Source organism: Serinus canaria, chromosome Z, assembly GCF_022539315.1.
Source record: "Serinus canaria isolate serCan28SL12 chromosome Z, serCan2020, whole genome shotgun sequence".
In the NCBI taxonomy this organism is placed as follows: Eukaryota; Metazoa; Chordata; class Aves; order Passeriformes; family Fringillidae; genus Serinus; species Serinus canaria.
This window is the reverse complement of record NC_066343.1, coordinates 61,851,158-61,864,805: the sequence shown is the minus strand read 5'-3', so window position 1 is coordinate 61,864,805 and position 13,648 is coordinate 61,851,158. Positions and strand designations below refer to the sequence as shown.

Here is a 13,648-nt window from a genome sequence, read left to right as displayed (position 1 = left end):
TAAATGTCTTTTACTAAGTCATTTCGTGCAAAGGGATGTTGAAAAGCCATAATGTAGGCTGACAAAGTTGGTGGACTGTCTAAAGAGCCATACATAATGCTGATTCAGTCTTGTGATTCATTCTCGTGAAGCTGGTCAGGGAGACAGCTGTTCACTCCCTCCATGTGGATTTTGTCAGAGGCCTTGATACAGCACTGTAAGCAATGGTTCCTTAAAAAAGCACCAGGGATAAAATGCAAGGACTTGTATGGATCAAAATTAATCAAAAGGGGGGAAAAAAGAGTAAGTGATCTCCCACATGCAAGGGTATCTCCTGTCTGCAGATTGTGCAGGGAGGCATTGAATCGAGGTCTGTTCTGCTGGCAGAGCCATGTGGCAGGACAGGCTGGAAAGCAGTGCAGCTCTGCAAGGCACTGAGGGAATGAGGGAGAAGGATGCAGTGGGGCTGCTGGAGCCCCACTGCCCTGTGCACAAACACTGGGCACAGCACTGCTGGAATGGTGCAGTGGGGCTGCCCAGGGAAACACTACAGATTCACCCAGACCAAGAAGTGTGTCTTCTGTGGGCTCTCCTGAGCTGTACCCTGAGCATATTCAGAGAAGCATGCTGAAAGGAAATACGTTTATTTTGAATTTGGTCTGGGATTTTGTTTATTTATTACTCCTCTAGAAATGTGTAGTTTTGGCTTTGGGGCTGACACAGAAAACTTCAGAAGCAAATTTGAAAACTGACTTGGATCAAAAATTTACCCTTGAATCCCTATCTGCTAGAGCCCTCTGTATGGCACTTTGTAAAGGCTAAATAACAAGACCGATTATGTGATTGGCAGGCAAACACCATGTGCATCATGTGGCTTTTAAGATACACTTTGTGTTTGCTACCTATGCCTACTGTATAACAGGAAAATCAGATAGTATTTAAAAAATAGTAAATACAAAAAAAAATTGTACAAATAAAATAATGTCATTATGCCATTTGTATCTGGTCTTCTTGTAGCTGAAACACTGAACAAACAATAATGTGATAATTTACTTTTAACAGGAAAAGTGCAAGTGTTAAGGAACCAAATGTAGGTAATGACTATAAATGTTAACATGATCTATTATTGTTTGCTGTTAGTGATCAAGTAGTTAATAGTCAATGTAATTACTTCAGTAAAAATGCTGATGTCAACTATAATACTGTTTACTACTGTAAAGGTTTTAATTCAAACCATCTGTTTTAATCCTTGTATATATCCTGGGTTGATCTTTGCTTGCAGTGAAGTGTTTTTCTGGAAGTTAAAAGAAATTATTAACGGAATGGAAATTATTAGTGGTTCATGGTTTGGCAAGGAGAAGAAATGCCTTTTCAAGTTCTTGGTGTCTCTTTTAGAGAGCTCCTGCACCAGAAATGGTTGAGGTTGGAGTATAACACAGAGTATCTTCTGTCATAGTCTATGTGATATTTGGGGTTCATTGTGTTTGGAAGTGTAAGTCACTGGGCTGATTATTCTCCACCACTTAATTGAGCCCATTTATTTCACAGGGCAAAGGGAATATGGGTGGTTTATTAAAAGGGAGGTACAAAACACTGGGGAGGAATGTCAGAAATGCTAGTGTGTATACATAAACAAAATAATTTACTTTCTAGTGAACTGTGTCATTTTTCCAGTGTATTCTTCAGTGGATTTGTAGAGGATGTTTGGTCTTGCTAACTTGTTGAGTCAGCTTTGACTGTAACCGTCCTGTCTAAAATTGCCCTGTTACCCAAGGATATCTCCACCTGGCTCCAGAACTCAGCCATCATGCTGTGAAGATCTGCTAAGCCACTTTGCAGTAAAAAGAGAAGCATCTAGGCCAACTCCAAAAGTAGTGAAATAGATGTGAGATCAATAATCCTTTCTGATTTCATAGCTATTACACAAGAGGAAACTGTAGAAGTTTATCAGAAAAACCCAAAGTATCTCCTTGTACTCTTGTCACATGCCCTTCAGCACACCTAGGGACCTTCAGAACTCAATTAAGTCCTGGCTGGGTCATGCCATACTTAACAGATGTAGAGGGCAAGACTTTGCTCCAGAAAGGATGCACTGGAAGCTTTTCAGGCTATCCAGCTGTCACAGCTGACTCTGTTTAACCTGCCATTCTTGGCCAAGCCAGTTAAGCAGAATTAAATAGTTGTCTACAAAAATATTTGTAATAATATTGCAAGAACCCTCCTGACAGAGACTTCACGTTAAGACCCGTAACAGATACAAAGCCGTCAGAATTTCATGTGGTGACCCAAAACATGCAGCTGATATTATGTACTTTTCCAAGGCTGTGAACACTGTTCATAGTTTAAAGTAGATTTTTCTCTGGTGTGTCCTTTTTTCCTCCCTGAATCAAAAAGCATTTGTTTTTTAGCAGGAGGAACGTGCGTTACAGAATCTGGCACGTTTGCATGTGGTACAAGCTTGTGAATGTTTTGTTGAGTTAAGTGAGTGACAGCTTCCAGTTGGTGTTCTGCAGGAGGTGAGGGTTTCTTTCCAGAAGCTCTGACCATCTCAAAATAACTATATTCTTCTTGCAGAGCTCTCAATCTGACATGTTATCTTATCCCCTCAGTACAGCAGTGCTGATATTCTACTACACCAGTTTTTCTAGCTAATTGTCTCAAATAGCAGTTTTAGCTACAGGAAGGACTGAAAGGATTACATCTATCAGAGTTAGCATTTTGTCTGTGTTGTCCAGCATTATAACAGAAGACTTGATTGTAAATTGTTGTTAAATGCAGTTTTTCAGTTGTGACAGCATGTTACCACTGGAATTCAACTTATTTTTTGTTCCAATTTTTTAAGCCAAAAAGGGCATTTTTTCTTAAGAGAATAAGGCTGTGTTTTCTTCTGTTTTAGGGAAGTGTCAACAGTTAGGGCCTTGCTATTTAATTTCATTATACCCCCTGGAAATTTCTCAAGAAACATGAGTTATGACCATGTCAATGCATTTCACTTTATGGGTTTCACATCTCAGCAACTTGCAAAGATGTGTGAAATACAATTAACAGTTCCAGTAGTCCCAAGATACCTATATATAAGCACTGGCTTTCTAGACCCAGCATTGTTTTTCCCTAAAGGAAACAGAGTATTAGTCTTAATATGTGGCTCTTAACCCTGTTTAAGAACACAAGTGGGACCTGATTGAAGTAGTATATGGCTTACACTGGTAGGAGTCCTTGATCTAAAAAGAGAGCTGGCCTCTGTATGTTGTTCTAATTGCTGTGGGAATACCATCATGCACTCAATTGTAATTTATGAAAAGCTGCTGTAGTCTTCTGACAAATTACTTTTAGAAAAGCCCCAAATCCATCATATTGTTTCTGAAGGTAAAGCTGCCATGACTTGTATAACATACAGCATTTCCTGGTTGTTAATGCACTGTAGCATTCAAATGCAGCATGTTAGAAAGACATTATTTTTTTACAAAAATACATAAAAATTATTCTTCCTTCCTTTTAATCAGGGCAAGTCTAATGTATTAAATAAAGAATAAAATTTATTCCATATTTGAGATGGCTGCTGGGTAGATACGTCCCTAGGAGGTTCAGGCTGTCCTGAGTTCTCAACTGTTTATTTCAGTGCTAAGGCGTGAGTGAGCTGCAGAGTTATTTGGGGTTTTTCTGTTATTCGTGTGGGTGGCTCTCACCTGACTCCTGTGAAATTACAAATTATATTTTTTTTTGTTTCTTGGAGGGAAACATTTACCTGAACTGTCACTGAATGACAGACAGTCATGACAGTTGACAGACATACCTGTCACTGGTCTCAGCACAAAAGCAAATAGGTGGCAATAATCTGAGATCTCCAGATAAGGCTGAGGCATGTTGGCAGAAAGGGTGAGCTTCCAAAGCCATTTACTTGTCCTAAAGAAGGTAAAATTCCTGATACTCCAGCAAGAGTAATAGTTCTATAATAATGACACTGGTCTGAAACAAGCTTTCAGCATGCCATAGAAATTCCTCTGTGTCCTTGGAAAATTGATTAATATCTGTGTTCTGGCTCCCTAGCTGAAAAGTGAGAAGGCACTTCAGGGATAAACTTCTTAATCTGTTTGAGTTTATCAGATATTATGGTGATTGAAACTGCTTAGGTTGTGCAATATCCTCTGTCAGCAATATTGAATTTATTATGCAGAACAAACTGATAGAAAATTGTTTCTCCTCTTCCAGTGCTCATGAAGCTGGCAGGCTGCCTCCTCCAGCAGGGCAGGAAAAGGTGTCTGTAGGCTTGTCAGGAGGTAAGGGACACCACCTGCAAGCAGGGAAAGCACTGAAGTGTCCTCCAGTGCATATATTTTTTCTGAGTAAATCTATGTACTTGCAGAAACTATGCTTCTCTTCCAACAGGCAAGGACTTATGCTAATGTGGGCCCATAACTAATTGTTGCCATGGGAAACTCTGAAATGGCCACCCACGCTTTTATATCTGAATGGAGCTTGTGTTCAGATGTGCTGCTCCATCTGTGGGTCAGCATACACAGATTAGTGTGTATATATGTTTCTTCCCTGGTGTAGCATGGTCAAGCTGAATTATGAAAGGTTGCCTTTCATATTAAAGATTCTGAAAGCATCAGCTGCCCCTGGAACACTCTGCTTTATGGGGCTGCTCCAGTGCTGACATGCCCAGAGTACCCTGTGATGCTCCTTCAGTTCAGTGGTGTGCCCAGAGCTGACAGAAAGGCACAGTCAGTCTAAGGAAATTTTCACTTTAATTGTTGCCAGTGTGACCCTGCAGCCCTTCTCCCCACAGAATAAAATATGATGTAAACACAAAAATGCAAATGCTGGAGCTTTTCAAAGAAGAAAGTATGGTGTTTTGAACTGTAAACCCATTTTCACCTTTTCTTGTACTCAGGCTGTATTGTCCTGTGTGAAGTTTTCTAAAATACTTGCACTGTGAAATGTCCACTTCATTTGGAGAATCCCAGCTCAGATGACTGAAGTTTGGAGAAGCTGGAAGTGACCTAGCCATCCTTGGTGGCAGGCAGTGACCGAGGTGTCTGCTGGACAGGGGAAGGCAATGTCCCTGGCACATGGTTTCTACTAATCAGCAAGTGTTTGTGGAAGGTACTTGGACAAGCAGGTGCTCTAATCATTTCTAGATATACTTGTTGATAGGTTGAATTTGACTTATTTTTAAGCTGCTTAGTTTTTTGAAAGCTTTTTTAGGTCTTCTACTGGAGTGAAGCTACTTGCTAGCAAGCAGCATTATAGAATCACTAGGCTCAAGAAACAAGGACTTCTCTCACTGTACCATTGTCCTTTCAAAGCAGATATGTGTGAAGCAGATTCAAACATATTGATGAAATGTTGTGGAAAAGGCTGCATTGTCACTGGCTGAGCTACACATTTGCTTTGGACTGTGAATTTGGCACCGTTTATTGAAAGGAAAGGAACACCAGCAGTAGAGTGCAATGCTTGGCTCCCTCCCTGCCTTCAAAACAGTCTAACCTGCCAATTTCTTCTGCATACCCAAATACTGACTAGATTAATAGAAGTGTTAATTATAGCATCATTTGAGACAGCAAGCTAGCACTTGTTCCTGTCTAGCACTTTCATGGTGTGTGAGCACCTTTAGCCACCAGCATCTCTTTTTCTAAGTGCAAGATAGGCCACAGCTGTCACAGGAGCATGAGCCTTAATGATCCCCTAACTGTGTGACTTTGTATAATTTATTAAGTTGTTTCCCTGATTTCCTCCTTTTTTGTTTTGAAAATTTTTTTGAAGGCTGAAGAAATAGACACTACACATGGCTATGAATTTAATTTTATTATGATTATGATTAATTATGGTACTACAGGTGACTAGATATACTTAGTGGGATTTTGAGATGTGATTTACATGTAACTGTCACACCGTTGCTATGCTTGTATTTCCTTAAATGACAATTTTGCTTTAAACTGAGAGAGCTCACAAAAGCTTTAGCTATAATGAATGTACTTACTGACAGTACAGACTTCCAGTGAGGTGTTGGAGTGAGTCCAGAGAAGGGTGGCAGAGCTGTGAAGGGTCAGCTGGGGAAGACAAGTCCTGTGAGGAGCAGCTGAGGGAGCTGGATGTGTTTTGCCTGGAGAAAAGGAGGCTCGGGGGTGACCTTGTCACTCTCCACAACTGCCTGGAAGGAGGCTGTGCCCAGGTGGGGTTGGTGTCTTCTCCGGGCAACCAGCGACAGGAAGAGAGCGCATGGCCTCAAGCTGTGCCAGGGTAGGTTTATGTTGGACATTAGAAAGAATTCCTTCACAGAAGGGGTGACTGAGTATTGGGATGGACTGGCCAGGGATGTGGTGGTGTCCCGAGATCTCCAGATACCTGGAGGTCACCATCCCTGGAGGTGTTTAAGACTGGAAGTGGCACTCACTGCCATGGTCTGGTTGACAAGGTGGTGTTCAGTCACAGGTTGGACTTGATCTCAGAGATCTTTTCCAACATAATAGATTCTGTAATACTGAAAGTGAGAGTACCAAGTTAAACACCTCTGCATGTAGGCCACCTGATGCTCATTATCTCCTTTTCCTAGACTTGAGTAATTTACTAATGAAGAAAAAACCTTACAAAAAGAATGTGAGTTTAAAACATATTTTATAAAAGTTTCACTATTTTAAATGATTTTTAAAAATTTTAAGAATTAGTTAAACTGAATTGCAAAAATGAGACAGAAACCTGTTCAAGCTACAAAAGATTTCATGATCTTGGAAAGAACCTTTTTTAGTGAAATATTAATATTGAAGTTGTAAAAGAAGAAGACTTTTGTTTTTTCACCCTCAAGGTTACTTATCTAACTGCTATCTGTATTTTTGATGAGTTAACATAACATTTTATATTTGTGATACTTGGGCCACTTAAAATCTTACAGATTTCCAAGTAGATAAATCCCTCCTTTCAGTTTTTGAAATGCCATTGCAGATGTTTGTCATATTATAGTTGTAGTTGTAGAACCATAAGCACAACAAGAGTTTCTAATTTACTTCATTTTTTCTTTCATTTTGTGAAGTGCCTTACTGGAGAAAATGGATTCTTAGATGTATGGGTTACTTTAAAGCATGAAATGTACTACAGAGGGACGTATTCCAGATGTAATATTTTATCCTTTTGCCAAAGGATCTTTTGAAAAATTAAGAAATGTTTGTAATAAAAGTATTTCAATAAGTTAGTAAAATGTGCTAAGGTGGTTTTTGAACAACAAAATTCTTCTGTTTTAAGTGTTTGCAAAACAGTTGTATAGAATTTTTTTGTTGTTGTTTTAGTGTGTTGTGTGTCCTTTTTCTTTTCATCCATTACTGTGAACTTTAATCATATTGAGTTTAGCCCAAAGGTTTCCTGTGTTCCAGCTTTTAAGCTGCTTAACCTGTGTAAATACATTAGGGCTGTTCTAAACCATTAAAAACAAGGAGAGATGGATGTGTGCAAAGTTCAAATGTGTTCTGCTGGCTTTTATCATCAGCGTGAATCATACAGCAATTTAGAGGCTTAAAATAGTTTGTTGTTCATAAAACACAAAATACAAAAAATGAAATCTCTTTAGAGAAGACAGAAATATATATTGAGCATTTCAGTTCAGTGTTGTGGGAGGTTTCTCACTGCAAGGGAAATTTGTATGTTTGTATGGTTTCTCTTTTTTTTTTTTTAATTTAATTACTTTTGGTGTATTTAGAGTGGTGTGTGTTGAAAGCTGTTGAAACTGAAATCCATCCTCAAAGATGAAGTGTTATGGAAAGTTTAAAATACATGCTTCCAGGACAGATTTGGATCACAATTGTTGCCCAAGTCAGGATTCAGTCTTCCTGCTGAATTTGTGTCTCTTATTTTTCTGTTATTTTCTGAGATTGCTAGTTTAATTTAACATTTCGCTCAGAATGAGTGAATAAAAATGCTCAGAAAACTTACAAAGCCCCAAAATTTCATTTTTTCAGCCAGATACAGAGCCTCCTGTCTGAAGTGTCCATGACATAGGATAAGTACTACTGAGCGGCTACCAAAACATCACTGTGTCACCAGTGTGATTTCCATACTGAATCCAAAACACAGCACTCTACCAGCTGCTAGGAACAAAGCTGCTCTATCCCAGCTGAAACCAGGACACAGCTCTTCCCTAAAAGCAGTAGGCATAGTGTGCCAAATCAGCAAAGCTGAGTGGGGGAGTACATCAGTTCAGGAAAGTGTATGAAATCTCATAGGTTCATTGCAATTGATTGGAATTTTTTTTCATCTTGAATTGTCATTAGTGTACAGACACAAAACAGTAGATCCTTATAAAGTGACCATTAATAGGAGGGACACCATTCACATCTGTGTTGGGAAAAGTTAATCCCTTAGAGGCACAGGGGAGGCAGTACTTGAATTGACAGGCTGTTAGATAACAGAGAGTCAGTGAGATGAGGTGATATTTGTGTGGGGACCTGTACTTTTCTGTGCATTCATAAACAACTCAGCAGAGGAGGCAAATGCTGAAGTTTGCAAAACAAGAAGTTTGTCAATGCCCACCAAACCATAAAGGACCAGCTAAGGGACTGCAGAAAGTCCTCACAAGGCAAATGCCTGGATAATAAATCATTAGCAAGCAATGCTTGGTGTAGATAAATGTAGATGCTTGTAGGCAAAATACAACCCTACCATGGCACATAAATTCATGCCCTCCAAATGTTATGACTCAGAGATGGGATTTTGCTGTTGTGACAGGGTGTCCCCAGCAAGGTCAGCTCACTGCTTGTCACAGCTCCATTCCTCCCCACACCAAAGACATAGAGCAGAACTGGAAAAGTGAAGAGAAGGCCAATAAGGATGAGCAAAGCTCTGGAGCAGATTCTTTAAGGTCTTCCTTCACCTTCAGTTTTCCTAAGCTGTTACTCCTCAGATGTTCCTACAATTGATGTCCTGAATTGAAGAACCAAGAGCCTCAACAACAAAGGTGTCTCTCCCTTGTGCTTACAGACACAGCTGGGCTGCTGTGTGCAGGCACAACCTGATGGCTGACACAGGCTGCATGAAGCCATACCTTGGAGAGAAAAAGCTGCTGGCTAATTTTACACTCTGTCTCAGTGTGTGCAAAATACTGAAAGTAATGCTGGTTGCGTCTAGTCACTCTGGTACTAATTATTGCATCTGATACCAGCTTTCTGGAGGAACATGGTCAAAACTAGTCGATTGAGACAAATGCTTCACAGCCAGTTTTTAAAAGAACACCATAAAAGAGTAAGGGCCTCAGAAGTCCTACTTTTCTGTGGTTGTTTTGTTTGCCTGCCAGCCTTTAGAGTGTAAAAACATTTTGCCCAGATGAAAACTCAGTTATTGAGCAGGAGTCACAGAAATGTAGTAGAGAATAAGGGCAGTTCCTGTTATGTTATGTTCTCCTCCATTCTGGTATTTGTGCTGTTTCCATAAAAAATACTGGAAATTGTCTAGTCTGTAGTCAGCTTGAGGGAGTCCTTGGCTCCTCTTCTGCTCTTGGTATGAAATGACTCCATTCCAGTTAGAGTAAAAAACAAGAAAACATAAACAAACACAGGAAAAAAACACGAGAAGAAAAATTTCAGAACATTTCAGAACAAGGATGGGCAGCACTCAGTGTTTCTTCTCCATGGTTCCTTCTACAGCCAGGTTTTTCCAGCTGAGGAGGCTTTATCCGTTCTCAAGAATTGCAGCCCCATCCAAGAACACATGCTCTTGGCAGCAAGCTGGTCCCATGTAGCAAGAGAACTGAAAATAGCTTTCCTAAGGGAGAAACTTTATGCATGGCTATCTAATGTTGTTAGCTTTTACAGTATTCATTTTGTGTGATTAGAGAATTAGAGATTAAGGGTGGGGGGTTGTGCTAGTTTGTTTTTTTTTTCTTTCTCCTCAAAAATAAGCAGCTGAACAGTTTATCCACATAGATAAATTATATCAAACCTGCTGCTGCATATGAAATACAAATTTTCAGTCTGTAGTTTTGAATTATGTGGAAAAAATTCAGTCATTGATATCAATGTTCAGTCCTTGTTTTCTACTGTTTTTTTAGTGGACTTGGCTTATTTTCCAGTTCTCTTGTTTATGTTAAGAGCAAAGAGGTACAGCTAACAATAATGGTGGATAAATAGATCAATAAAACCTTAGCAGTTTTGTTGGGGGGAAAAAAGTAGAATTTGGATCACCATTTTTTTCTAACAGGACTATCTGTTTTCAGGTAATTGTTAGCAGTGCCTGTTAATTCAAAGCAATTTAACCAGCCATTGCTGTGGGAGGATTATGACCTGGTCACCCATTCAAGGCAAGACACAATGTCATTTAAAAACAAATCCTTAGACTGAGCTAGTGCTGCAGCTTGATTCAAAATAAGTGGAATACTTTAGAAGTAGTAGTAGTAGTAGTAGAGTGAGTGGTGATAAATGATCCTTAGGAAGCTCTTGGTGTCTTTGCATGCAGTGCAGACACAGTAACAGAACCATATATAGAGGTAAAAATGACTGGTGTCTATGCTTCTTAGAGAGGACCTTACATCTGAGAATTTAAAAATACTTAAAAGAGATTTAATACAGAATGACAGCAGGTTTCATTAATAATATTTTCCTTTAATTGCTGGGGGAAACAGCAGTATAAAGAAACAGTGATTTTCCAGAACTGTGGTGATGAGAATGTGCTGACTGGGCAGAGAAACAATGGAGAGGTGGGTTTCTCATTTTACTAATTTTTGCATATTTCTATTATATTAGTTATAAAAGTGATGTTTTTAAAGTATGTGCTGTACTAGATAGAGTATAATTTGATAATAGAGAGAACATCTGGTTCTGACATTTAGCCACTGGAAGGGAAGATCAATAGATGATTGTGTATGCAAGTCAAATCTGGTATTTTGGGAAGGGGTGGAAGAAAATTTTTTCATGTTTCTTTTATTTTCGGTTTTGCTTAACTTCAGATACTATTCCCCTCACTGAAAACATGAAGTGGAGACATTTTGTTTGCAATGCTGGTAACACTCTTTATATTTTATCATCTTTCAGTCTGCTGAGATCAAAAAATTCTATCGAGTATTGACAGCTTCACTTATTGACCAAATGTGATTTATACGAATACTTTGGATTTTCTGAATCACTTTATTGGTAGAATGATTTAAATGTTGCCTGAAACCTGAAAAATATATGAAAAATGTGCAAATAAAAAAACTTTATGGTATGAATTGTGCTGTTTGGTAATACTCAGTTTATGAGAGTGTGCTCTCTGCCGGTGCTCACAGCAGAGTGCTTCTTGAAAGATTGTTCCATGCCACATAAAAGAGAAGGAAAACATAAAAGGAGAAGAGATGAATGGTGGTGGATGAGTTTGAAAGCTAGCCACACAGTGGACAACTCTTATCAAGAGCAATACTCTTTTAGTAATTGTAATGATGATGACATCATTCTATATGTATTAAGTTGAAAGGCAGGACCAATATTGTCTGTATTCTGCAAGAACAGCAAATTCAGAGTTTGCTGATTTTAAGATTCATTTCTATTTAAATACTTGTAGGAGTAGATTTTCACTCTTGCTCTGTTTTGCAGGTTGTTGTCCTGTGCAGGTAATTTATTTATTTCTGACAGAACATTTGCATTTCGAATGACTGGGTATGGCTGTTACACACTAATTTCCTTCTACAAGGAGCTGAAAATCCTTTGCATCCAACAGCACACAGAATTAAAGGCACTTCCTGGATTTACTTTACTTTATCACTGAAAATTACAAACATTATTAAGTGATTCAGAGCAGGAAACATGGGCAATGGTGATGTGAGCTGATGGATACCAATGATGCTAGATCTATGGCACTGACATTCACTGAGTACAACATAGAACTGCAACCAAAGAAAATACTGGAAGACCACAGCAATTAAAAACTGTGAACTGAATATGAAACTTTCTGGAAAAAGAAGGGGCAAGTGAAGAAGGCTGAGCCTGCTGTTAAAATATTATTTCTGCATTTGAATGCAGAATATGTTCAAGAAAAAATATTTTAGGCTTTTTCTTTTCTAGTACAATAAAGGAATTTGTAGCAGCTAGATATTTTTAACATAAAACAAGATGACAAAAAGACAGGCAAAATTGTTATTGATTAGTGTCTGAAGCTCTGTGCATGAGTTCTGTACATACTACAGTCAGCATAAGAACCCATTCCTGTGTTTTGGAAATCTGGGATACAAAACATAAATGTATTATTGCTTTGAGCTAGGTTGCCTCCAGAAAAAGCAAAGAATTCTTTTTAGGGTTAGGAAATAGTAAGTTTCTCATCATGATGATTGTGTGATTTGACCCTCCTGTCTGCTGTCACAAGCTGGACAGTCTTGTTTGTGCTTTAGGAAGAATTAAGATCCTTATCAAGGTGTTTCTCTAAATAGCAGTCCACTCTAAAACCAAATCATGGCTTTCCTTGGTCTTATGAGCAGATACAACTAGACTCTTCATGGAGTACCGTCATGGAAGTTGGAAATGGTTTTTTTCTATGTCAGGATAGTGAGCCCTAAATCTCTGGTGGTTGTCACTAATTGTTGATTTATAACAATTGTCCTGGACACAGTAAGCTGCTCCATTTGTCAATAGGACTTACAGTTCTCATAAAAAGTTTTCCTTCTTAATGAGTGGCACCATTTTTTACTGACAGAAGCACAAGCATTTAAAGCAATGGTTTTCAGATTTGTTTTCTTTTGTGTGGAATAAGTGGTTCCAGGGAAACAGTAAGATTTACTGTTGGAAATGCTTATGGTGCTTTTATAGAGATGTGCAACAATCATTTTCCTAGTCTTGCTGCCAGATGTCTGAGAGGCCTATTTCTAAATGTTGTTTTGATGAAAAGACTTCAGTAAGATTTCATACATTGTTCTACAAATACCCATTTTCAGGCTCAGTTGTGAATTGTGTAGAGGTCTTTTGCATAAAGCAAACAGACCAGTATATGGAAGGTTAGGTCAAATGAAACATGATTTGTCCACTAGATGGGAACAGAAGCAGCAAGTGTGTGTATATGCATGTTTTTTTGTGTATTCAACTGAATGTTTTTATCTCTTGTCTTCACATGAGAGAGAGTAAATGAAGCAATTTTTAGGATTGCAGTTCAAGTCAAGAATGAACTGGACAGCAGAGTATGGCTGACATGGACTGAAAATGCATAAAAGAGCTGAAGGAAGGGAGGGGAAGGGTAAGAATGACAATATGAGGAGAGTGAAAATCAGGGACACTCTGAAAATACTATATAAATTGAAGCTGCAAAATGCTGGCTCATCAAGAATGGCAGAGTGTGGCAGAATATATAAGATTATTTTGATTCTCTTTTTGTCAGCATTTACTCATTGTTCTTTTCTTCCAACAGTGAAAAAAAATTATCTTGAGTCTTCAAAAGTGTCTGGAGTGATTATGTTTAAGAAAGCCTTGATTCAGAAAGGCCCTAGCAGTTCTTACCAGATCTCCAGATTTTACTGTTTTCATCCAAAGTTGAACTTCCGAAGCCCACTTTATAAAACTGAAGAACAACAGCCTTCTTAGTTAACATTAGTCATCTGTTCTCTGTGGCCCCTTTTGAGTCATAGAAACTTTCAGACACAGAATAATTTAAATCAAAAGAAAACTCTTCAGGTCTCTAGTCCACCCACCTGCTGAGAGCAGGGCTGAATTTAAACTTAAATCAGGTTGCT

General features: G+C 38.7%; 1 protein-coding gene across 1 annotated transcript in view; it reads left to right on the top strand.

The window, feature by feature from the left end:
* GHR (growth hormone receptor) overlaps nucleotides 1-13,648 on the top strand; it is a 149,769-nt gene that overhangs the window by 94,429 nt on the left and 41,692 nt on the right.